This window comes from Pseudonaja textilis, chromosome 11, assembly GCF_049901715.1.
Source record: "Pseudonaja textilis isolate UNSWEBS1 chromosome 11, rPseTex1.2, whole genome shotgun sequence".
Taxonomy (NCBI): Eukaryota; Metazoa; Chordata; class Lepidosauria; order Squamata; family Elapidae; genus Pseudonaja; species Pseudonaja textilis.
In genome coordinates, this window is record NC_142000.1 from 3,239,632 (window position 1) to 3,264,306 (window position 24,675).

At 44.0% G+C, this 24,675-nt stretch overlaps 1 protein-coding gene across 1 annotated transcript in view; it reads left to right on the top strand.

Annotated features, from left to right (window-relative positions):
* Positions 1-24,675, top strand: part of ZNRF1 (zinc and ring finger 1) — a 45,320-nt gene that overhangs the window by 1,828 nt on the left and 18,817 nt on the right.

Below are 24,675 nucleotides of genomic sequence, written 5' to 3' on the forward strand. Positions count from 1 at the left end.
CTAAAATATTAGCCAAATAGCTCCCTACTGTTCACAGCTGGGGAAAGAGTAACCAGGGAGTAGAAATAGAAGGTGTGCAAAAACCTTGCCAACTGCTTGTAAATACCTGGAATAGTTTGATTACTTAGTTCATGGCCTGAAGCCTCCCAGGACGTACTTTCTTTGCTTAATTTTGCTTTAGTTGTTGATTTTAGATCAAGGGCAGGCAATTAATTCTGATGGCCACATCAGAAACTGGGACTGTTGTAGAATGCCAAACCGATAAGGCTGTGAAGGTAGGTAGGCATGCACACACATAGGTAAATTGAAAAAAAAAATTACCTTCAAAATAACATCAATCCATGTGAGCCGGACAGCCAAATGTCTGGATGTGGTCAGAGGCCATAAAATGCCGAGGTCTGGCTTAGATGCATCTAAAAGCATCACTATATGGCTCTCCTACCACCCTGGTTCTTTTTTTTTTCCCATTAGGCTGAGAAACCAGGTCCATTCTCAAGATTTCTGCATTGTAGTTCCCTGTATTCTTACCATTAGCCAAAACCACAATAGAATAGCTTTCGAAGGCACCACATCCTCACTTTTCCTTTTATTAAAACCAGAAAGATTACACAAAAGTATTTTTCCCATTACTTTCTAAGTTGGGGTTGAATAAAAACATTGTCATTCTCTCTGATTTGGTCTCCTTCTGGACAGGTGGATTTCTACTCTCAGAATTCTCATTTGTGGTCCTACAATGGAATTCTGGGAGTTGAAGTCCAGATATCTTACAATTGCCACACGATTGAGAAAGACGGGATTGAGCTGGTTTAAGAATGTAGAATTAGGTAAGATTGGTTCTCCTAGATCCTATGGAAAACATTATGAGTTTTAGGGAGTATGGTGTTTTTTTTCTGGTGAGAGAATGAAAAAAGTTAAGACTGGAACATCACATTGGCTTACGGGAAGTAGTGCACTCGTTTCTGAGAAGAAAAATGAAGGGGATTTCCCCAGCAAACTCATTAGGAGGAAGTGAACAGAAAAAATATTTCAGGCAGAGAACGGGGTAAGATTTTTAGCTTATGCCTCTGGCAGTCAGTTTCTGCAATTGACTGGGGATGCCCCCAAGAACATGCCTGGAAATGCTGCCAAGAATCTCCATTGGTTGGGTTGCAGGGGGGAAATATACTCAAATTAAACAGTATCTCCAAGCAAAGCAATTTATAACTTAGTTAAAAGAAATAATGCTCTTTTTGCCAGCCAATTGTGCTTCCTTTATCTGTTCGATAGTTGCTTAATTGATTTAACTTTTCAGTTACACTGGATTATATCAGCAAATGTGAGATACTGCATCTTATTTTCCTTCAAACTTATTTCCTGCTCTGTTCAGTTCAAGTACGAAGGTTGTGTTTTACTTTCAGTTCTGTATCTTACAATAATTGCATTGGCTGCCCCAAGTTAGCGATGTAAAATTGCTCTGCTGTTGAATTGTTTGTATTCCTTGTAGGGATTTCTTTATTTTGATTTTGCTCAGCTTTCCTTTTTACTTAGATGGAGTAGTCATCTTGTGTGCATATTTGTGTGTGCACGGTGTTCATGTGTATGAGTGTATTGTGTAATGTGATAGGGTATTTCATGCCAATTATATTCAATTTAGCTTTGAAGATACAGTGCATTGTAGTGAGCTTTCACATCATACTAATGCGAACCAGTTGATATAAAAATCTTCTGCACAGATGCAAAACCATTTTTGTCCAATTCACTAGGATTTCCATCTTAACCCAAGTCATAAGTCTACACCGACAGACCAATTTGGATGTTTACATTTCTAACACTTCTAATTCAGTTGATTGCATTTTCAGATCAATTTTATAAAACGTTTTGGATGGATTTGTACAAATAAACCCAGTTAGCCATTCTTCAAGCCTCCTTGACTTCAGTTTTACCTACCATGCTGAAGAGCTGGTTTGTCTTCTGGAATTTTGAGTTTTGTTCCAGCTGCTTCTCCTGTCTACTTTGTGTTTCACTTACTCCCACCTACATAGGCGCAGCATTGCTACCATAACTTTGACTCAGAATGATGCACCGCTTCAATATTGATTGATGCATTTTGAGGCTAATGTTCTTCAAGCTAACCTCCAACGGTAAATCCTGTTTGGTTTGCAAAATTATTGGTTACTGATGTGGTGCCTTCGTCCCTTGACACTGGGATGGTGACTCTGGTAGTACTAATTAAAAATCCATGTCTTCAGTGTCCAGATAATTAGGTTAATCATGCAATTAATACATTCCATCAGCCTCCATTTCTCTGAACAGCTGGAGGTTTGCCTGCTTGGCACACACTCCCTGCGTGGCAACCCTCTAGATGTCTTCTTCGGGAGCAGGCTTATTTTTCTCCAAGGGGAAGTGAAAAAGGCCTGTGAAGGTCACAGCACAAGTGATCAGAACTCCTTGATAATAATGCTTATCTTGCACAGGCGCTTGTCTGTAGGTTCTTAAAGAATAAGGCAGTGGGGGAAAAAGGCTTCATTTTGCAATTAAACAGCAAGCAAAATTGTATGTGGCCTTTGGCCAGGTTAGCCTCCATGAATCTGGTTATGAGCTCCCCTAATGTTGGTTTAATTCCTTCCTTCTCTGGAAACTTAGATGAGACCCTCCAGAGCAGGGGTGTGAAACTCGATTTCATTGCGGGCCGCATCAGGGTTGTGTTTGACCTCAGGGGGCTGGGGGGGGCGTGGCCAGAGTGGGCATGACCAGCTCGGCGTCACTCGTGTGATCAAAGCCCCCCTTTGCTAGTAGTTTGTTTTGCTAGCACTCTGCCAGCGAAAATGGAGCTCGTGAGGGCCTTGCACGGCCCTCCTGGGCTCCATTTTCAGCTGCGACGGCCTCCTGCAGCCCTCCGCCAGCAAAAACGGAGCCTGGGAGGGGCCACAGGCGACCCTCACAAGCTCCATTTTCACTGGCAGAGGCACCGTGGGCCGGTCCTTCGCTGTTTCCAGGGCAGCCCCCTGGGCCAGATCTAAACACCCCATGCCAGATCCGGCCCGTGGGCTTCAAGTTTGACACCCCTGCTCCAGACTAAGATATAGTCAGAAAGTCAAGATCCCAGCCCCTCTGGTTGCCTCCTGGGCTGGGCTGGGCTGGGCTGGGCTTGAGCACTTTTAAAGCCCAGGCTTGGACCAAAAGGGCTTCGCATATTTACCTGCTCAGATATTTGTTTTCCTTCTTTTTGGCTGCTTAAGGAACTACAGACTTGGTGGTATGGCGACCCCCTCAAGGAAGGCCTCCCTCCTGCCAGTAAAAGTAGCCTGCAAATTCATATCTAGCAGCCTACGCATACGTAATCTTAGCCCTTCGGGGCCAGAGGGAAAGAAACCCCAAATTCTGCTAAGCTTCCACAGAAATCTCTTACTCACTTGAACTCTGGCAGGTTGTTATTTATAAGCCTGCCCAAAGTGTCTCCCAAAGGTTTGGAGTTATTACTAAGGCGGAAGTTGAGACAGGTGTGATTTCAGCTTGTTTTTAGTGAGGTTGGCTCTGGAGAGGCTCCCAGCTGCTCTGCTTTCTTGGTCTGGTTGCATCCTTTGGGCTGGAGAAGATTATTCGTCTGTCGAATTTATTTGCTGCCGTGGAGGCAGCTTTCAATAATGAAAAGGAATAGAATGAAAGGAGCGTAAATAGAGCCAAAGTAAAATAACAGAGCAATAAAATAAACAATAGCAAAGAGAATGGCAACGAGAATGCGTCTGTTAACATATGAGAACAAAAGATGGAAGGGTGGAGAATGGAGTGCAAGGGAGGGCGAGAGTGGAGTCTGCCATCAGTCCAGCATCCACCTCCAGCAGGTAACAACCCCCCCAATTTGGTCACCAGGTCACCAGCAAAGCAGGTCTTCAGGCTCTTGTGGACACAAGGTGTCCTCTGTCCTCCCTGGGCTTTGCCTGTTTTCTTCCATATGTTTTTGTGTGGATATGACACGTGTGCTTCTCCGGCACAGCATTCAGTGCTCTTACACAACAACAACAAGCCCCTTGACATTTGTGGGCTTCGGGAACCTCTTGCTGGGAATTCTTGAGCAGTCCCTCCAGCTGTGCCAAGATCTTTTCCTGGGAGCCGAAGACCTTTTCCTTGCAAGCCTCGCCGTGTTGACGAGGAATAAGCCACAATAAGGAAACCGTCGTTTTTCTGTTTCTTTTTTTTATCCCCCACAAGGGACTTGGGGTGGGTGTGTTTCTTTGGTTTGCTTTGCTTTTCTTTTCAGGGTGTCACAAGGTACAATGCTTCTTCTTCCTTTTTTTAAAGACCATCTCCACAAACATCTACCCTACCCTATTGAACCAATCAATGCATTCAAAGCCAACAATATTCTGTGCTTGTTGGTTAAATTGGAAACAGCCTTTGGTAAGAAGGAGAAGACACTTCTTCAGGGTTCCTTGTTTATGTATTTTGTCGGCCACCCAGAGTTGCCTTTGGCTAGATGGATGGCTATATAAATGTGATTAAATAAATAAAATAAAACATTGAGTGCAGAACCACAGGAGAAAATGTGTTCCTGGTGTTTGGTACAGGATGGTAGCACCTGGCTGACCTTCTGAACTTAGGGGCTAAATATAGCTCTGGCCTGGTTGTAAATAGATAAGGAAATAGCCTTTAGTCTTGCATACCTCTTTATAGTTCTTTACAGAAAACAAGAAGGTTTGGGTTGGAGATGGGATGGGACCTGTAGGCTAGATGGGGAAGTCAAATCACCATTGCTAGGAATCAAACAGTGGTGCGCCCATGTAGCCATTAGGGTTAGGGTTAGTTAAATTCAGTTCGAGAGAAACTCTTTTAATGTGCAAGCCTTGCAAATTCAGATAACCAGGATTACATTGGTGGTTCTATCTCAGCTGCCTGGTATTTGGAAGAACGAAGTTGGTTGTAGTATTCACCTACCATATAGAATCCTAACGTCAGAAGGGATCACTTAGGCTACCAACTTGATCAACTGCACAGCCAACCAGCAACGGCACCAGCCCTCAACCGACCCAGGCAACTTCCCCTAACCAGCACTTCAGTGACCCTCAACTGACATGACCCACCCATCACAAGACCCATCACAACTTGTCGTCATGTCACACCTGATGTGACCTAACCATCACAAGACCTACTGACCACACGAAGCCCTTACAAGCAGAAGAACATTACCTAACTTCCACTGAAGATGTCACCTAGCCTGGTAACGAAATGTTCAGAAACCAACCCACAAGCTCAGAGAATGAACTTTCACCCTCACATGCCAGAGAGATTATGCACAGTGATGGAAAGATTTGGCAATACCGTCATGGTTGGCAATCATGATTTATTTAGATAGTTCCAGCCTTTATTATTTTTACGAATAATTCAAGGCGGCCAACATACCTAGTACACTTTTCCCCACAATATTAGCCTATGAGGTGGATTGCGTTGAGAGAGTGGGACTGGCCCATAGTCACCCAGTCAGCTTTCATGCCCAAGGTGAAACTAGAATTCACCGTCTCCTGGATTCTAGCCGGGTGCTTTCTCTACTAGACCAAAGTCACTCTAGTGATGGTAGATCTCTCTGATTAGAGAAAAGGCAACATTCATGCTTATAGCTGACTGGAAATCCCCTAAGGACTTTTTATGTAAGAAGGCAAATATTTTTTACATAAAACAGGAAAAATGAACGTATTATGATTTATGGTTTTGATGACTAGATAGAAAGAAAAGAATCACAGTATAACTCTAGAGAAAGGGGTAAATCTAAAATTGTGCTTAGAACTGCTTTGAAGACATTCAGAAGACACTTCATTATATCTTGTTTTGTTCTTTTCTATTTTAATTTTAACTTCTTTTCACTTCAGCTTTCTCTTTTCTTTTTTCCATCTTTATTTTAATTTGCATTAATTTTACTCTTGGTTTTTTTCCAACTCAAGTAAAATCATATTATGAAAAAAAACTCTTACCAGCATACGCAGCAGCTAAAGGGACATTTGAGGCCATGGAAGAACTCTGCCTCATGGTTGAAAAGCGCCATTGTTCATGCAAAGACAGACAGGCAAATTCAGAGGCTGGCCTGTGAAAGCAGCTAGGTTGGCACTGAGGCAGCCAACGGTGATGAGCTCATTTGGTAGCCCCACATGGACTGTTGGAAGAAAAGTAGAAATAAAGTTGTTGGTTACGGAAAGAGAAGATTTGGTTATAAAGGCAGTAACACCCATCAGCAAGTTAGCAAAACTTTTGAATTTTATGGACAGGTGATTCTCGACTTAAACAACCATTATTGGGACCCAGACTTCTGTTGTGAAGCAAAGTGGTTGTTAAATATGCACAAAATGCCATTTTTTTGCCATCAATGTTAAGCGAATCACTGCAGTTATTAAGTGAATCACAGGGTCGTGAAGCGAATCCCCCATTGACTGTACTTGTCTGAGGTTGTCTGGGAAGGTCATAAATGGCGACCACATGACTCCGGAATGCTGCAATCGTGGTAAATACAGGTGCTCCTCAACCTACAACAGTTCATTTAATGACCTTTCAAAGTTACAACCTCACTGGAAAAAGTGACTTACGACCATTTTTCCACACTGATCAAAATTCAGACAGTTGGCAGCCGATTCACTTTTATGACGGTTGAAGTGTCCCGGGGTCACATGATTCCCTTTTGCAAGAAACCTGATTCGCTTAACAATCATGTAATTAACTTAAGCAGCTGTCATGATTCACTCAACAATGGTTGTAAGAAAGGTCACAAAATGAGGCAAAATTCAATGCACAACTGTGGTTTCGCAACATAAATTTTGGCCTCAACTGTGGTTGTAAGTCAAGGGCTACCTGTCTATGCAGGTTGTACCTGGATTTTGATTACGTGATGGTGAGGTCGCTGTGACAGTCCTAAGGGTTGCTGACCCTGCCATTGTGACTTTAAACGGTCGCTAAACGAATAATTGTATGTAGGGGGCTTACAAGGTCTGGTTTATTGAAAAGAAATGTTTGTTGCCAGCAAATCCCAGCAAATGAAAGGCTGCCACAAAGAGGAGGGGGTCAAATTATTCTCCAAAGCCCATGAAGGCAGGACAAGAAACCATGGATGGAAACTAATCAAGGAGAGAAGCAACCTGGAACTAAGGATAGACTTCCAAACAGGGAGGACAATTAACCAGGGGAACAGAAGTTGCCTTCGGAAATTGTGGGTGCTTCATCACTGGAGGTTTTTAAGAAGAGACTGGACAGCCACTTGTCTGAAATGGTGTAGGGGCTGGACTAGAAGACCTCCAAGGTCCCTTCCAACAGTGTTATACTAAGTCTAAGTAAAATCTGGCAAGGCTGGACTAGAAAACCTCCCAGGTCCCTTCTAGCTCTATTCTGATTCTAAAATCCCAAGAAGGATTAGGGCTGGCAAATTAGGTTTGGATTAGGTATACGCCTGGTATAATGATGCCTTCTCTTGTTTTGAGAAGTGGCATATTTGTTGCACCGGATAACTGGTGTCACCCCACAGGAGGTGCCATGCGCTCAGCATGGATGAGTGGCAGGAAGCCGCAGATGTATGTATGGTTTAAGGCTTCCTTCTGGAGAGGAAGTGGGCAAACTGCCAGAGATGGTTTACCTGTGTTTATTACAGCTTGTGAGATGCAGTGGAGTGTTTCTCAGATGTACTTTTAATTCTGCAACTCTTCCTCGCTGTTTTCCTTTTTAAACGTCTTTGAAATTCACACTCCTCCTCCATTTGAGTGGCTTCATGTGGGGTTCCCCATGGCGAAGAAAAATGACATCTATCCAAAAAAAGTATGCCGTTTTGGACAGACAGGATTTGGTTTTTTTTCCCCCCAATGTTGTGATTTTCATATATTTCTGTTTATTCTAGCACCAAGAGCCTGTGACAAAACTTCAGGGTTGTTTGTGACTCCTGAAAACTTTGGGCGCAACTGCCCGTGACTTTCCAGTTGCTGCCAAATCGTAGCTTTAATGCACCAGAATAATTTTATGCTCTATTTCAGTGCTTGGCCACTTTAAACTGTGCAAACTTTCAACTTGCAGAATTCTGGCTGGGGAATTCTGGGAGTTGAAGTTGCACAATCTAAAGCGATCGAAGTTGAGAAACACTGCTCTATTTTAACTACACATTTACAGATTACAGATTATCAGAGTTGGAAGGTCATCTTGTAGGTCATCTAGTTCAACCCCCCACCCAAGCAGGAGACCCTACACCATTTCTGACAAATGCCAGTCCAGTCTCTTTTTGAAAGTCTCCAGTGATGAAGCTCATAAAAACTTCTGAAGACAATTTCTGTTCCATTGTTTGTTTGCTCTCGCTGTCAGAAAGTTTCTCCTTATTTCCAGGTTAAATCTCTCCTTAAGTTTCCATCCATTGTTCCTTGTCTGGCCTTTGGGTGCCTTGGAGAATACCTCGACCCCCTCCTCCTCTCTGGGGCATCCCCTCAAATATTGGAAGACTGCTCTCATGTGTCCCCTGGTCCTTCTCTTCACTAGACTAGCCATGGCCACTTCCTGCAACAGTTCATTGTATGTTTTAGCCTCCATTCCCCTCATCATCCTGGTTGCTCTTCTCTGCACTCTTTCTAGAGTCCCAGCATCTTCTTTGTAGTGTTGTGAGCAAAACCGGATGCAAGTAGTCTAGGTGTGGTCTTACTAAGGTGTGGTCTTATATGAACATATAGCAAAGTTTTGGTGTTCATCCTGACCCCACCTACTATTTTGGGCCTGTTGAGGGTTAAGATAACACATCACAAAATCATTTTGCTCATCTTCCTTCGTGCTTGACCCGCGAAGAGCTTTATTTTGAATTAAAACTTCACCTCTGCTGCGATGAATCCAGAAGAATTCTAAACCCAGGGAAATGTATTTGGAAACTCAGAAGACAGCGGCCGTTTGACCTGCGGAACAACAGATTGAAGATCCTAAAGTACAGGCAGCAGACCTCGACTTACAGCAGTACGCTTAGTGACCGTTTGAAGTCACAGCGGTGCTGAAAAAAAGGGAGTCGTGACCCTTTTTCACACTTAACAACCGTTTGCAGCATCCTTGTGGTCACGGGATCAAAATTCAGACTCTTAGCAACTGACTCACATTTATGACGGTCGTAATGTTCCCGGGCTCAGGCAAAACCCTTTTGCAACCTTCTGACTAGCAGAGCTAATGAGGAAGCCAGATTCACTTAACAACCGAGTTGCTAACTTAACAACTGCAGTGATTCACTTAACAACTGGGGGCCCAAAAAGATTGTAAGATGGGGCAAAATTAAATGTTTCACTTAACAGCGGAAATTTGGGGCTCAGTTGTGGTTGTAAGTCCAGGACCACCTGTTTCCTAGTTGGCTCGTAACAAACATCCCAGTTTCAAAGGGGGTGGGACATCCAGTTCTGTAAATTCAGAAAGTTCTCTGTGCCCTTTTCCATCTTGGTTCCTATGGAGTCCGATTTGGGTGTCTGGCTCTTTTTCTTCTTCTTCTTCTTCTTCAAAAGAAATGGAATAAAAGCGTGAATTTGATCGCTGGCGGACATGATTTTGCGTGTTTAATATATCTTTGCCTTGTGATAGAATTCTTTATAGGCCAAGTGTGATTGGATGCACAAGGAATTTGTCTTGGTGCAAATGCTCTTGGTGCACATAAAATAAAAGATACATTCGTCAAGAATCATCAGGTCCAACACTTAATGATAGTCAAAGGGTACAATAAGCAATCAAATGATACTATGAAATAGTCAATATAAATCGTAAGGATACAAGCGACAAAGTTACAGTCATACAGTCACAAGTGGGAGGGGATAGGCGATAAGGAGTGATAAGGTTAATAGTAATAGTAATGCAGACTTAGTAAATAGTTGGACAGTGTTGAGGGATGTTTAGCAGTCATGGCATTCGAGAAAAAGCTGTCCTTGTGTCTAGTTGTTCTGGTGTGCCAGTGCTCTAGTGCGTCGTTTTAAGGGAAGGAGTTGAAACAGTTTATGTCTGGGATGTGAGGGGTCTGTAAATATTTTCACAGCCCCCTTTTTGACCCATACAATATACAGTATACAGGTCCTTGATGGAAGGCAGGTTGGTAGTAATTATTTTTTCTGAAGTCCTAATTATCTTCTGATTTCATTCTCTACCAAGGTGGTCAGGAAGCTTAGTTTCTACCCATCAATAAACAGAAACTTTGTGGGCCGATGGAGACTTATTTTTTTGGAGAAGATCACATGATTCCCTGGGGTTCCGAAACTCCTTATCTGGTCTGCATTATTTCCATTTGTTCAAAAGATTTATCTGTGTGTTTTAGGGCAGAACAGAAAACCGTATGAATTTAGGCACAGGTATGACAAGAGATACACAGTGTACAAACTGCATTTTTGGGTAAGAGAAACCTGACAGTTTAGTATTGTGGAAGAATTAGAACAGTTGCAGGCTTACCATTGCACAGGTAGTCCTCCGCGTACAACAATTTAGTGACCATTCAAAGTTACAATAGCACTGAAAAAAGTGACTTACGACTGTTTTTCAAACTTACAACTGTTGCAGCATCCTCACAGTCACGTGATCAATGTCCCGGGGTCATGTGATTCCCTTTTGAGAACTTCTGATCAGCAGGAATCACTTAACAATCGTTTTAGTAACTTCACAAAGATTCACTTACCAACTGTTAAGCAAGAAAGCCTGCAAAATGAGGCAAAAACCCACTTTAAATGTTTCACTTAGCCAACAGATATTTTGGGCTCAGTTACAGCCGTACGTCGAGGGCTACCCGTATAGGCTGGGTTCACCCAGGTGCTTCAATGTGTTATTTACAAGCCTCGTGTTTCCATTTGCTAAACTGCGTCACCTTGGTGAGCTTTGCAATTTAGTGTGTTGTGCAGACACGCACTGTTTGATTAGTGCACTTTATGGTCCAAATATATACCTAGAGAGACAAGTCGGGATTTGTAGATAAGGCAGCGGGACCCACTTTTCCTCATTCCAACCTTGGTTTCACCATCTCACTAAACAGCAAAGGGGGAGGGTGTTGGTTCATTTATTAAGCCGAGAAGGTCACCCAGCTACATAAGACTCGTGTTACGTCCATGGAAAGTTATTCTTCAAACAGATAAAATCCTAACAGGCCTCAGTACCCCAAGGCTGGGGGGAAATACAGGTGGTCCTTGAATTACAGTGATCATTTGAACGTGAGCCAGCCGTGTGCAGCAGCCGCCCAAAAAGCTAATGCAATCCTGGGTTGTAAAAACAGAGGCATAGAATCAAGATCATGTGAAGTATTAGTGCCGCTTTACAAAACCCTCCTACTAAGACCACACCTGGAAGACTGCAACCAGTTTTGGTCATCATATTACAAAAAAGATGTTGAGGCTTTGGAAAAAGTTTCAGAGAGGAGCAACTAAGGCGATCAAAGGCCTGGAGACTGAAACATAGGAAGAACGGTTGCAGGAACTGGATATGGTCAGTCTGGAGAAAAGAAGAATTAAGGGGTGACCTGATAGCAGTCTTCCAGTATTTGAGGGGCTGCCACAAAGAAGAGGGAGTCAACTTAGTCTCCAGAGCACCGGAGGGCAAGACAAAAAACAATGGCTAGAAATTAATCAAGGAGAGAAGCAACCTGGAATGAAGGAGAAACTGCCTAACAATGAGGACAATTAACCAGTGGAACAGCTGGCCACCAGAAATCATGGGTATCCCATTAGTGGAGGTTGTTAAGAAGAGACTGGACAGTCCTTGTCTTTGATTGCACAGGTTCTCCTGCTTGAGCAGGGGGCTGGACTAGAAGACCTCCAAGGTCCCTTCCAGCTCTCGTTCTATTCTATTCTGCAACAGTTCATTTAGTGACCATTCAAAGTTACAACAGTCACTGTAAAAAGTGACTTATGACTGTTTTTCACACTTATGACCGTTGTAGCATCCCCATGGCCGTGTGATTTACATTTGGATGCTTGACAACTGATTCATATTTATGACGGTTGCAGCATCCTAGAGTCATGTGTTCACCTTTTGCGTCCTTCCGACAAGCAGAGCCAATGGGGAAGCCAGGTTTACTTAACAGTCATGTCACTAACTTAGCAATTGCAGTGTTCCACTTAACAATGCTGGCAAACGAAAGTTGTAAAAAAGGAGCAAAATTCACTTAGCAACAGAAATGTTGAGCTAAATTGTGGTCGTAAGTCGAGGATTACCCGTAGCCACATTTTCTTAAGAGCCTTCTTAAATTCACCCTCGGGGGGTGTGGGGGTGGGAAGGATGGATTAAGGCTTGTTTTGTAACTGGCATCATGACCGACACCACATTTAATTTCATTTGGACTTTTACCTAGGGCAGAGGGATGGCCTAAGTAGCTCTTTCCAATGCTGAAATATGAAAACAACAAAGTGTCCTTGATGTGCAGGTTTTTTTTTACAAGTTTGTTTCTTTAATGTTTTACCAAAACATCCAACACAAAAATGGAACAAAGGCTGAGAAAAAAAGCAACAAAAGCTACATAAAAAGAAGAGGGACAAAATGACGAGAAGGAAGGCAAACGTTTAGACATTTATTAAAGCACTCGTCTACAAAAAGGAATACATCATGTATCCATCAAATGTTAAGCGATATTTAAAAGTTTCTAAATTAAAGAGAATACATTTATTCTCTTGAGACGTCAGGACCTCTGTGCCAACAAAAAATCTATTACATCACTTTTTGCAGAGTGGATAAAATTGCCTTTTCCTAACCGGATAAATTACACAATTCCACTACTTAAAATATTGAGAATAATTCTACTTTTCCAATTATTCTCTTAGCAATAGTCCCACACCCCGAATAGCTGCATATTCCTCAAAAATAGTCAGATCCAAAGTTGGGAATCTAATTTAGCATAACATTAACATCTAAAAGATTTATATTTCTGTAAACATTTACAGATTGTCCCTTAAGTGACACTTTGATGGGTAATGTTGAAAATGTACACAGGTAGTCTTTAATTTACAGCCACAATTTAAGCAAGACTGTTGCTTAACCTTTCTCCCTACAATTGTTAAGTGAATCACTGTACTTGTTACACATTTGTTAAGTGTGTTTCACTTAAGTGATTCACTTAACGATTGTGGCAAGAAAATGCTGTAAAATGGGGGGGCAAAACTCACTTAACAAATGTCTCACTTAGCAACAGAAATTTTGGGCTCCATGGTGATCGTAAGACGACAACTACCTATATTTTACACGATTTTCCATCTGGGAGACAAGTAGGCTTTGGAGAGTGGTGCGTTGGCCTAGAGTTGGAGCTCTTGCCTGACAATCAGGGGGCTGTGAGTTTGATCCTAGGAAGAGGCAGATATTTCTCTGTCTGGGCACACTGAGAATATATCTGCTGAACAAAACTCCGCATTGGTGACAGGAAGGGCATCCGGCCAGTAAATGCTCTGCTAGCTCCATTCAGTTGCTCAGGCTCCACCCCGCAAGGGATTAGGGGGTCATTAAATGAAACAAGTAGATTTTGGCAGGGATCCTACATCTACTTGTCTCCTGCTTGAGCAGAGGGATGGACTAGAAGACCTCCAAGGTCCCTTCCAGCTTGTATTCTATGACCTACTTCAGATTGCATCTCATTTCAGAAGGCTTAAAGATACCATTCTTTAAATTGGTGGGGGGAGATCCAGTCCTAGGCTGGAGGTGATGGCTGGTGATTGCTCCGCAACATCTTTCCAGAGCTGAGGATCACCAGCTTCATCACCTCTTGCAAGGGAGGAGATGACAGACTCCAAAGCAAAGAGATGACAAAAAAAATATTATTATCTGCTGTGTGGCAACCCCACAGCTCCCTTGGTTTCTCCCCAGAACATCCTTCAAGATGTTCTTGCCAACCAAGATTGCCCGCTTGACGGTTGGTTCTTTACAAAGGCCTTGAGGACGTGACAGGACTATTTGGTTTTTCTCAAACTGGATCTTCCAACCCAAAGTACACCTGGTTTTGCTGCTCTCCCGTTTTGTTCTCCCGGCAGCGAGATTTCATTTTAATTGTTGCTGTGAGCCGTTGTAGAAGAAAAGCACCTGGGCTCTTCCCAGCCGAGTCTGGATTGTTGGGTTGGGTTGGGTTGGTAGCGTTGAGTTGGTTGGTTGAGATTGGAAAGAATTAGGTACAAGAGATGTACTCTCTAAATTCTGTGGGGACTTGCATTTTTCTGGCTCAAGGAAGGGAGAAGCACCTTGCCATTAATAAGAATAGAATGGAATGGAGTGGAATGGAATGGAATGGAATGGAATTCTTTATTGGCCAAGTGTGATTGGACACACAAGGAATTTGTCTTCGTTGCATAACCTCTCAGTGTACATAACTGCCCCAGAATCCAGTGGTGCTCCACAGCCCATAAAAACCTCCGCCGTGAGGTTCAAACCTGGATTTCAATTGATGTATGCCACCTTCCTTAACTTGCACCCTCCAGATCAGTGGTGGGATTCAAAAAAATGTTACTACTGGTTCTGTGGGTGCGGCTTGGTGGGTGTGGTGTGGCTTGGTGAGCGTGTCTTGGTGGGCATGGCAGAGGAAGGATATACTGCAAAAATCCCCCTTCCCTCCCCACTCCACTAACCTGCTTCCCAGCTCTGTTCTCCTGGGCAGGGCAACCAAAGAAGAGCCAGCCGGTCAGCTGGGACTCAATGGGAGGTAGAGAAGAGACGGGGTTGGCGGGGCCCAGTCAGAGGTGGGATTTTCCGGTTCTCCGGACGACTCAAACTTTCCGCTACCAGTTCTCCAGAACTGGTCAGAACCTGCTGAATCCCACCTCTGCTCCAGATACACAGAGGCCAGAAGTCCCAAATCCTTCAGCTGGTCCAGGGAGCTCGAGGTTCAACTTATCTGAAGCATGCCAAACTGGGGGAAGCTAATTTAAGCCTGGGGAGACGGTGGTCAGGAATCCAGGAATGTTGCAATGTTGAGTTTAATGTCTGTCTTGTGGGGGATGAGCCCGTGCAAGATGGAAGAGGCGGTTCCTGGGACCAGTGTAGGGAAGGCTGGATGTTGGCGATAAAAGGTGTTCCCCCTCTGTTTCATTCCACCTTAGTTGGAAGCAGAAACCAGGGGGGAGGGGAGGGAGAAATCTCTGCGTTTAGTTTTCCACTCCGAAGAAATTTATGTATCTGCTGACATCACGCAGCTGATCCCAGCTATTTTAGAGGTGTGAGCTTCTGTGCGCACGCAGACAGGCTCCCATATGTCCTGGTGTCTCTCTAAATGTGCAAGAGACAGGGAAAAAAAAACAGGACTTAGAATAACTTTATGATCACTTTGAATGTACACCAATCGGCGTACATGAAAATGGAATTTCGTTGCATACAGCTCTCCAAGGGTCACCCAATATACGCTACATAAATGTGACAAAATAGATAAATGAATACAGGAGAAAGCGAGCTGAAAAGGCCTCCTGTCTGCCCGTGTTCCCAAGGCAGCCTGGACTTCCCCAACTCATTTTCAAAGGTGGCTCAGTGGCTAAGAAGACGCTGAGCTTATTGATCAGAAAGCAGTTTGGTGGTTGGAATGCCTAGCGCTGCATCACGGAGTGAGCTGCTGTTACTTGTTCTGCTAACTGAGCAGTTGGAAAGCATGTAAAAATGCAAGTAGAAAAATAGGGACCTCTTTGGTGGGAACAGCGTTCCGTGTGTCTTCGGCATTTAGTCCTGCTGGCCACATGACCATGGAGACGTCTCCGTCCAGTGCTGGCTCTTCGGCTTTGTAACGGAGAGGAGCCAGAAACAATTAGGAAATATGTGCGAGGGGAACCTCAGAGCAAAGGTCTCCAAACTTGACAGCTTTAAGACTTGTGGACTTCAACTCCCAGAATTCCTCCTCCAGTCATGTTAGCTCAGGAATTCTGGGAGTTGGAAGTCCACAAGTCTTAAACTTGCCAAGTTTGAAGATCCTTGCCTGAGTGGGGAGACTGAGACTGAGACTGAGTGGGGGCACTTAAGGCAATCGTTTAGTTTCTGGGAACATTTTAAAATACAGGTAGTCCTTGACCTACGACCAAAATTGAGCCCAAAATTTTATGTTTGCTAAGTGAGAAATCTGGTTTATTTGACTGGGACTCTGGATTATTTACTTAATCTCTGGTTTATTAACTTGAGGGCAGGACAAAAAACAAGGGATGGAAACTCATCAAGGAGAGAAGCAACCTAGAACTAAGGAGAAACTTCCTGACTGTGAAGACAATGAACCAGGGGAACCACTTGCCTCCAGAAGTTGTGAATGCTTCAACACTGGATGTTTTAAGAGACTGGATAGCCATTTGTCTGAATTGGACTCCTGCTTGAGCAGGGGGTTGGGCTAGAAGACCTCCAGGTTCCCTTCCAACTCCTATCCTATTCCGTTCTGTTCTGTTTTAAATTGTTTACTGTATTTGAAGCCTTACCAGAGAATGGTTTCATTGCATCGTCTAAGCTGTCATGTTGCTTGGATTGTAGTAGGACAACAACTGAAGGAACATACACACAGGCACGAACATATATATATACACATATGTGCATACATGTATACTTAAGAATAAGGCAGAGTGGAATTTGGAAACAAGTCCAAGGGATTGATGAGGTTTGTAATTTGGATATAAAACATCCAGATAGAAATTTATTCTGTTGCATAAAGCAACTAGGAGGTGAAACAAGAAAAGAGGCTTGGAGGTTCACGTGAGCAGGGAGAACGGGAGTTAAACTGCAGTTCAGAGTTGTTTTGGCCAGCAAGTCTTAAACCTGGGTGGGCAAAATCTCATCACACTTCATTATTTGTTTTCCTGGCCTGAGTGAAGAAGGCATATTTATATTGTTTTATTTGTTTCCTAGTATGATTTGATTGCTTATTTAGTAACTTATGACTATCACTAAGTGTTGTATCTTATGATTCTTGATGAATGTATTTTTTTCTTTTTAAGTACACTGAGAGCATTTGCACCAAAGACAAATTCCTTATGTGCCCAATCACACTTGGCCAATAAAGAATTCTATATTCCCTTTGCTCTCTCTCTCTTCCCCTCCCCCGGCTAGAAATTCCAGGTGTGGCATTCCCAGTCCAGCTGTAAAACACATGGTGAGTGAAAACCAGCCCTAGTTCCTTCAAGCAACCCTGCCCAAATGGGAGCTTCCATCTTCCAGGGTGGAAAGGGGAAATCCAGAATTAGAAATAATGTTTTCATGAGGACAAGTTTAGTTCGGTTGCCTGGTGCCCCGATTCTCTTCTGTTGGGACAAAAGGCATTGGAGAAGAGAAAATAGGAGTTTGAAGCACAAGGGACATCTTGTCCCACTCAAGAGATTTAATACCAGTGTTGTTGTGGTTCGCTGGCAGCAGGTGTGGATGGCTGAGGCCTCGGAGAGCGAGGACTCAGATGAGGGGCCTGCGTGTGACACAGGGATGGGGCCAGGACCATCAGGGAGTGGAAGGCGGCCTTTGGGGATTGTGGAGGCTGGCAGCAGTGAGGAAGAGGTCCCCGAGGAGCCTATGCCCAGTGTGTGTGCACGCAGGGCTGCTTGAAGGAAAGAGCAGCTGCAGCACCATGGGCAACTCAGGAGTAAGGCTGCAAGGTAATGGGCTCTCTCTTAAGGGATAAACACCAGCTGAGAAACTGGAGTTCTTTGCAGGAAGCAAAGAAGATTTTGCACTCAAGCCCTGTGGACGTTTGGAGTATCTGACTTGGTGTTTGGAGACTCTTCCTGTTTGAAACATTTCTTAGTAACTTTATCTGCTGTTCTTGGCAGCCTTGCACAACCTTGGCAAGACTCATTCTTATCAGAGACAATTAGTTTGAAACAGCCTTTTAACCGGGAAGGAACAGAATTTGCAAATAATTATTAAGAGGTTTTGCTGTTACCTCTGTTTCGTGTTTGTTTCCTTGGAACAAGGTTTGGGTCAGAACAAGTGCAGTCTGGACAAAAGAGCTGCGGGTGGGCATCCAAAAGGGCCTCTTGAAATTCAGGGGTGGGCATGGGCACTGGGAAGCTGCAAACCTCAACATCCGGCTTGTGTTTAAGTCACTTGCTTGGGGAAGATTGTCTGTCGTGATAGTGAGGTTGATAAGAAAGATCCTGCATCCTGCATGGTAGTATAGCTCCTCCTCCAAAACCTCCTTTCTCTTTTAAGCGTCCTGCATTACTTTAAGCTTGATTCTCGGCCTCTTTCCCTGCCATATGAATTTTGACATTAATTTGGTTCAGATTCTTAGAAAAGCTTTTCTCTAATTTTAGAGATGTTTTGGAATAAGAAGAGCATTTTTGGTAATATATTCATTTTTATAACGGGCTATCCTACCCATTAGGGGAAAGTTGTAAGTTCTTTTATCTTTCTAAGTCTTTTTCAATTTAATTTATTAGTTTAGTACACAGGTCTCCAAACTTGGCCATTTTGAGACTTGTGGACTTCAATTCCCAGAATTCCCCAGCCAGCATGGCTGGTTTTGGAATTCTGGGAATTGAAGTCCACAAGTCTCAAAAAGTTGCCAAGTTTGGAGATCTCTGGTTTAGTAATTTAGACAAATCAAACTACCGGTATCTACTCCTCTTGGAAGCCCACATTCCTGGCACAACACTAAGCCTATTTTATGTATTGCAGTTAGTCCTCGACTTACAACAGTTCATTTAGTGACCGTTTGAACTTGCAACGGCTCTGAAAGAAGTGACTTATGACCGTTTTTCACACTTGCAACCATTGTAGCATCCCCATGGCCACCTGATCAAAATTTAGACGCTTGGCAATTGGCTAATATTTATTGCCGTGTCCTGAGGTCTTGTGATCCCCTTTTGTGACATTCTAACTAACAGAATAAATGGGGAAACCAGATTCCCAACAACTGGGCTGCTAATTTAAACAATTGCAGTGATTCACTTAACAACTGCGGCAAGAAAGTTCGGGGAAATCTCACTTGACAGATCTTTCACTTATGCAACAGAAATTTTGGGCCCAATTGCGGCTGAGGACTACCTGTTGTCGGTTAAATGTTGACTTTTGGGGGGGCGCTTGTTGACTAAACTAGTTAAAGAAGGATGAACTCTGTAGGATTAGTTTAATAAAAGCCATACTGATTTCTCAGAGTCTCCCGGTGCTAAATAAACCAGGGGTCTCCAACCTGGGCCACTTTAAGACTTGTGGACTGGAACTCCGGGAGTTGAAGTCCACAAGCCTTAAAGCGGCCGAGGTTAGAGACCGCTGGAATAAGCCATTTGTTGCAATGAGCTTGTTTGCTTTTCTTGATGGATGACTTTGTAATTTCATGGATTGTCCTCCTCCTGAATGGTCCGAAAGTAGAGCAGTAATGGTTTGGGTTTAAACAAGGAGCCGAGGAAGCAATCTCTCTGCAGGGCGGCTGACCCTGGAGGCCTGCTCTGTAATTAAAAAGTAAAGGTGTGGAAAAGCAGAAGGCAGGGATTGTCAAGGGTGTGTTACTTGCAGACAGAGGCAAAATGCAGGCATAGCCCTCAAGCAATCCAGCAATCACAGCCTTGTTGCTTAAAACATCCTTCTATCTCCCTGTCTATCTTCCCCTTGTATTCTGAAGTGACTTAATATGCAGGCCATTAGAGCTGCATCAGAAATGAACCAATCAGAGGAGGTAATAATTAGTCAGCAGGTAAGAACTGTTTAAAAGAACTGTCGACGCCAGAAGGATGGGGCTCAGGGATTTGAGGCCAAACCTCAGATTCCCTTGAAGAGAATTGCTAGGTTGCCTGTCTCATTCCACCCAACGAAATCTTCACCTGTTGTGGGGCAACAGGATGGCTACCTTCACACAACCTGCTAAGTCAGGGGCTGGATCCCTGCAAGGCGCTGAGAGGTAGATTGCTTCATTGGGCTGAGGGAAGCTTAACAAGAATAATAATAATTTATGAAACTTGTATGCTCTCAACAACTCATGCCAAGCTCAAGAAGGCCAATGGCCAAGGGACGCTTTAGCATGGCAATACAAGCACTCTTGCAGGAGATGATCAGGCTGAGCCCGAGGGAGGGGTCAAATGCGTCATCAGTCACGAGCCCCTTCGTGCCCACAAAAGATCGAAGTCCAATGCACCTTGAATTCCGTTGTGACTTATTAACAGCCCGTTTGCTTGGACCATTAATAGTACAGATTCTTGAGTGGTGCAGTGGCCTCACCTCACAATCAGAGGTTGAGCTCTCTCGCCTCACATTCAAGAGGCTGTGAGTTCGATCCTAGGTAGAGGCAGATATTTCTCGGGGTACATTGAGAAAGCTCCTCATTGGCAACAGGAAGGGCATCCGGCCATTAAAACTCTCTGCTAGCTGCATTCAGTTGCCCAGACTCCACCCGTAAGGGATTATGGAGTCATTAAATGATGATGATTAATAGTACAGATTCTTGTAGAGAGTGTAAGCTTGCAGTAAGTCTTTATATTCATTTGGACTTCCTGGACTCCTGATTTCCCAGGCGTTTGATAACTTCACTCTCTAGACAGGACAAGTTGTTTACCAGATGAAGGGAGTCTTGGGACAGGCAGGCATGAACCAGAAAAGAAGATTCTGTAAAATTGTTCCAGCGGCTTATGAGCTTGCCATCAGAGGAACGGTTGCAAGATTCTACCACAATGACCTGCGAGTAGAGGGATCAGAATGCCATTCGTGAAATAATACTTCACTGCCTGCCTTAGAAAGTTGCTTCTAAATGTTGTAGGTTGCATTCACAGTAAGCCCAGTTGAAATCGATGTCACCAAAGCATTCCTTTCCATCTAGGCTTCTTTGGCCGCGCTTTCAAAGTCAGTTTTTCCTGCTGGCTGGACTACCTGGAAAGTCCTGACCAGGTAGTTTGCTGAAGTGGTTCGCAACTCTCACCTTCTTCCCAGGGCTGAAAGAGGGACTAGGCCCAGGTCGGTCATCCAGCTGTCTGCATGCTTAAACCAGGAATAGAACTCTTGGTCCTAACCTTCCTATCTTGGGTTTGCTGGAGGTGGACATCTTAGTTTGGCCACCACTGAGTTACTCCTGCGTGTCCCTTTCTGCCAAGCTGCCCATCACACAAAGGAATGAAACACTTGGCCTGTTTTTGAGTGGCAAAAGGTGTTGACTGATAGTGGTAAATATCTGTTGCTTGGGTGTAGGATGAGGCTGGAGGTTCATTCTCCAAGCTTCTGGGTTGTTTTCAGAATGTTCAGTTATCAGACTCTTACTGCAGAATTTAGGGGATATTTACTGACCAGACAAAACCCTTATGAGCAGAAGAGCACAGATCCTGACAATCCCCTAAACTCCACTGAAGATATTACCTAGCTTGGTAACGAAATGTTTGGAAACCAACCCCAAGCTCAGAGGATGAAACTACACCCTCATTGTTGGCTCCGCTGGCAAATGGAGTCATGGTATCCACCATTAGTTATTTGTAACCCGAGATGTACAACCCCAAATCTAAGTGTAACTGAACAAACTCACTGGGTTCCCATAAGAAGCTAGGATCAATGAACCTTATTCTGGCTCCATGAGATGACCGGCAGGAGGCAACTTTCTTAAGTTCAGAGTTTCAACAAGATGGCAAACTCCATCCACCTGGTGTGACCTAGGCTTAGAAAGCATAAAACACAATCTTAGTCCTGGCAAAACCTCTTTTATTTCCACAGCTGTGAATTACGTTCATTCACAGCCAGCCAGGCTTCCCAAACAGTCTTTCAGGGGAATGTTTATAAACACCCACCTTATCGCAACTTGGAATGCTGCCAGGGAACTAATTTCCAGGCTCAGGGCAAGGCCAAACTCGACACAGAGTCAAGCAGAACTTTTCAAAGCTTGAATCAACCAGATGAGCTAATTGCTTCCTGCAAAAGCCCACGTCCCATTCGCTCCTCTTTTAGGTCCCATGGGAGGGGCCAATCATCTCCAAGGTGTGCCCTTACTTCTTAGTTGCTTTCTCAATTGTTCTTGTCTTCTGGTAGCCCTGTGTATGCGCAGGCCGGGAACCGGTTCCAGAAACTCCCACGCCTCACTCCTGTCTGAGTCTGAAGGGAGCGGATGACTGCCAGACTGCCCTGGCCCCATCCCTGCCTCTAATGCTGAGCCTTCCTCAGCCTCCAAGACTGGCCCAGGTTCCTCTCCAACCTCACTACTGTCCGACTCTGCTGCCAGTTCCATCAGCCACCAGCGGGCCACAACACCCACAACCCTTTCTGAGTCTAGACTTCTGGGTTGTGATTTACCAACATTTTGGTAAAGTTCTTGCCTTGTTTGTTCTGTAAACCCAGCCATTATGGCCTTTGGAGAATCCTAATTTATGGCTGAGCAGATTGTGGGAATCCAGTCAACAACTTTCCTTCCTTCCTTCCTTTCCTCCCTCCCTCCCTCTTTCTTTCTTTCTTTCTTTCTTTCTTTCTTTCTTCTCTTTCTTCTCTTTCTTTCTTCTCTCTCTTTGTTTCTTTACTTTCTTCTCTTTTCTTTCTTTCTTTCTTTCTTTCTTTCTTTCTTTCTTTCTTTCTTTCTTTCTTTCTTTCTTTCTTTCTTTCTTTCTTTCTTTCTTTCTTTCTTTCTTTCTTTTGGCTTAACTCCAGTGCAATATAATATGGGAATCAAGTCAATCGTTTGGAATCCTAAAATTATAAACTCAGTTGAGCCAGTACGGTAGTTAGGGCAGGGATGGCCAAACTTTTGGGTCAGTGTGTCAAAAAAAAATTGAGTGGGGCGGGGGAGAATGCCTGGATTTCATTGTTTGTTAATGGCAGCTATTCAGATTTCTCCATCAAACTTTCAGGCAGAGAAATTGGGCAGAGGATTTCCTCCAGTTTCTCCAGGGGAAGGACAGATTTTCCCATAATTCTCCAGGGTGAAACTACTCCTTAGCAGTGACAAACGTATCATGAATGAAAGGACCAATATTGTCTTTTCTTTGAGATTTGGGCTGCCAACCAGTGATGAGAAGACCTCATCCCGCTCATCACAGAATAGGTGACGGGAAAGAACACATTCCAAATTTTAAAGACTGGAGTCCAGAGGTGCATTCTTTTCTCTGGTTTTCAAGTATCTTTCTAGTGCAGAAATGAATAGCTGAAATGTCATATTGCTGTATGCGTTAGATTTAATAATAGGTTAAAGTACTAAGATAGGATTTTTTTTATAAAAAAAGTATCCTAATCAGTATATAATGAGAGCCATGGTGGTGCTGTGGGTAGAATGCAGTGTTGCAGGCTACTTCTGCTGATTGCTGTCTGCCTTCAGTTCTGCTGTTCGATCCTGACCAGCTCCGGGTTGACTCAGCCCTCCATCTTTCCGAGGTGGGTAAAATGAGGACCCAAATTGTTGGGGACAAGAAGCTGACTCTGTAAACTGCTTAGAGAGGGCTGGGAAGCACTGGGAAGCAGTGTATTAAGTCTAAGTGCTATTACTTTCTGTCTGTCTGTCTGTCTATCTAATCTATTTCTTTCTTTCTTTCTTTCTTTCTTTCTTTCTTTCTTTCTTTCTTTCTTTCTTTCTTTCTTTCTTTCTTTCTTTCTTTCTTTCTTTCTTTCTTTATCCATTCAACTCTATATTTATCTAAGAGCCGTGGTGGCATAGTGGTTAAGAATGTAGTGTTGCAGGCTAACTCTGCTCACTGCTAGAAGTTCAATCCTTGGCTCAGCCTTCCATCCTTCCAAGGCGGGTGAAACGAAGACCCAGATTGTTGGGGGCAATAGGCTGACTCTGTAAATCGCTTAGAGAGGGCTGTAAAGCATTGTGAAGTGGTATATACATCTAAGTGCTATTGTTATTGCTACTTCCAGCCCTTCAAGGAAGATCAGACTAGGAATAATGCTATGTAAGCCAGTTCTACTTTTATGGTAAAGCGATACAGAATCTTGCAAGTCTGAATGTGCTTTCTCGAATTACTTTTCTGCCCGTGAGTCACTCCTCTTTTATTTGACTATTCTCTTGGTTGCTGCTCTTTCTCCTGTTCCTCAAGGTTATTCCGGCTTTCCATTACATACACAAGCATACAAAAGCTCAGACATTCATTGTTTTGCCCTTGCCTTATCGAGTTTGCATTGTTTTATTTTTGTTTGGATAGAGAAATTAACTATTAATGAATATCCTCCCCTTTGAAAAATCTTTTTTTTTTTTAAATTTTGACTGAAGCCCCCTGTGGGGAAAAAAGCACTCGGAAAATATTCTCCGGGCACACTAGACTGGATTTGGGGGTGTGTGGGGAATCCGTCAGAACCTCCCCCTCGAAATCTTAGCTTTGCTCTCCCTGCTTTCTGGCTCCTTCCTGCTCAGAGGCCAGAGAAAGGTCATCCCTGCCAAGGGTGTGTATGCGCAATGTGCAGTGTGCGGGCCTAGGATGCATCGCAGGAGCACATCTAAACGCCCTCTGCTCTGGGCATGCCAAGACTGCGAACTTGGGCAACGGGCCAGCTGCCCACCTGGGCATGTCTGTCAAAGCAAACGTCCCTCTGCTGGGAAAATTGGGCTGGGCGTGTTGTTGACACAGTGTCCGTCTCCCCCTCACCCCCCGGCCCTTATTTTTATCCCGTGGCCACATCCGGAAAGCGATTGGAGCTCCTGCTTCAGAGGGTCGAGTCCCCGGTGATCTTTTTTTTTCCTCTGGAGAGGCCAGGATGGTCCTCAGGTGGCTCTGGCGGTTGGCTGCCTCCCTCCTCCGAAAAGGTGAGCCCCTTGGATTCCCCCCGTGGGGTTTCGGGTACCTTAAAACAGGGGTCTCCAACCGTGTCGCCTTTAAGACATGTGGACTTCAACTCCCCGAGAGAGTTGAAGTCTTCAACTCTGAGAGTTGAAGT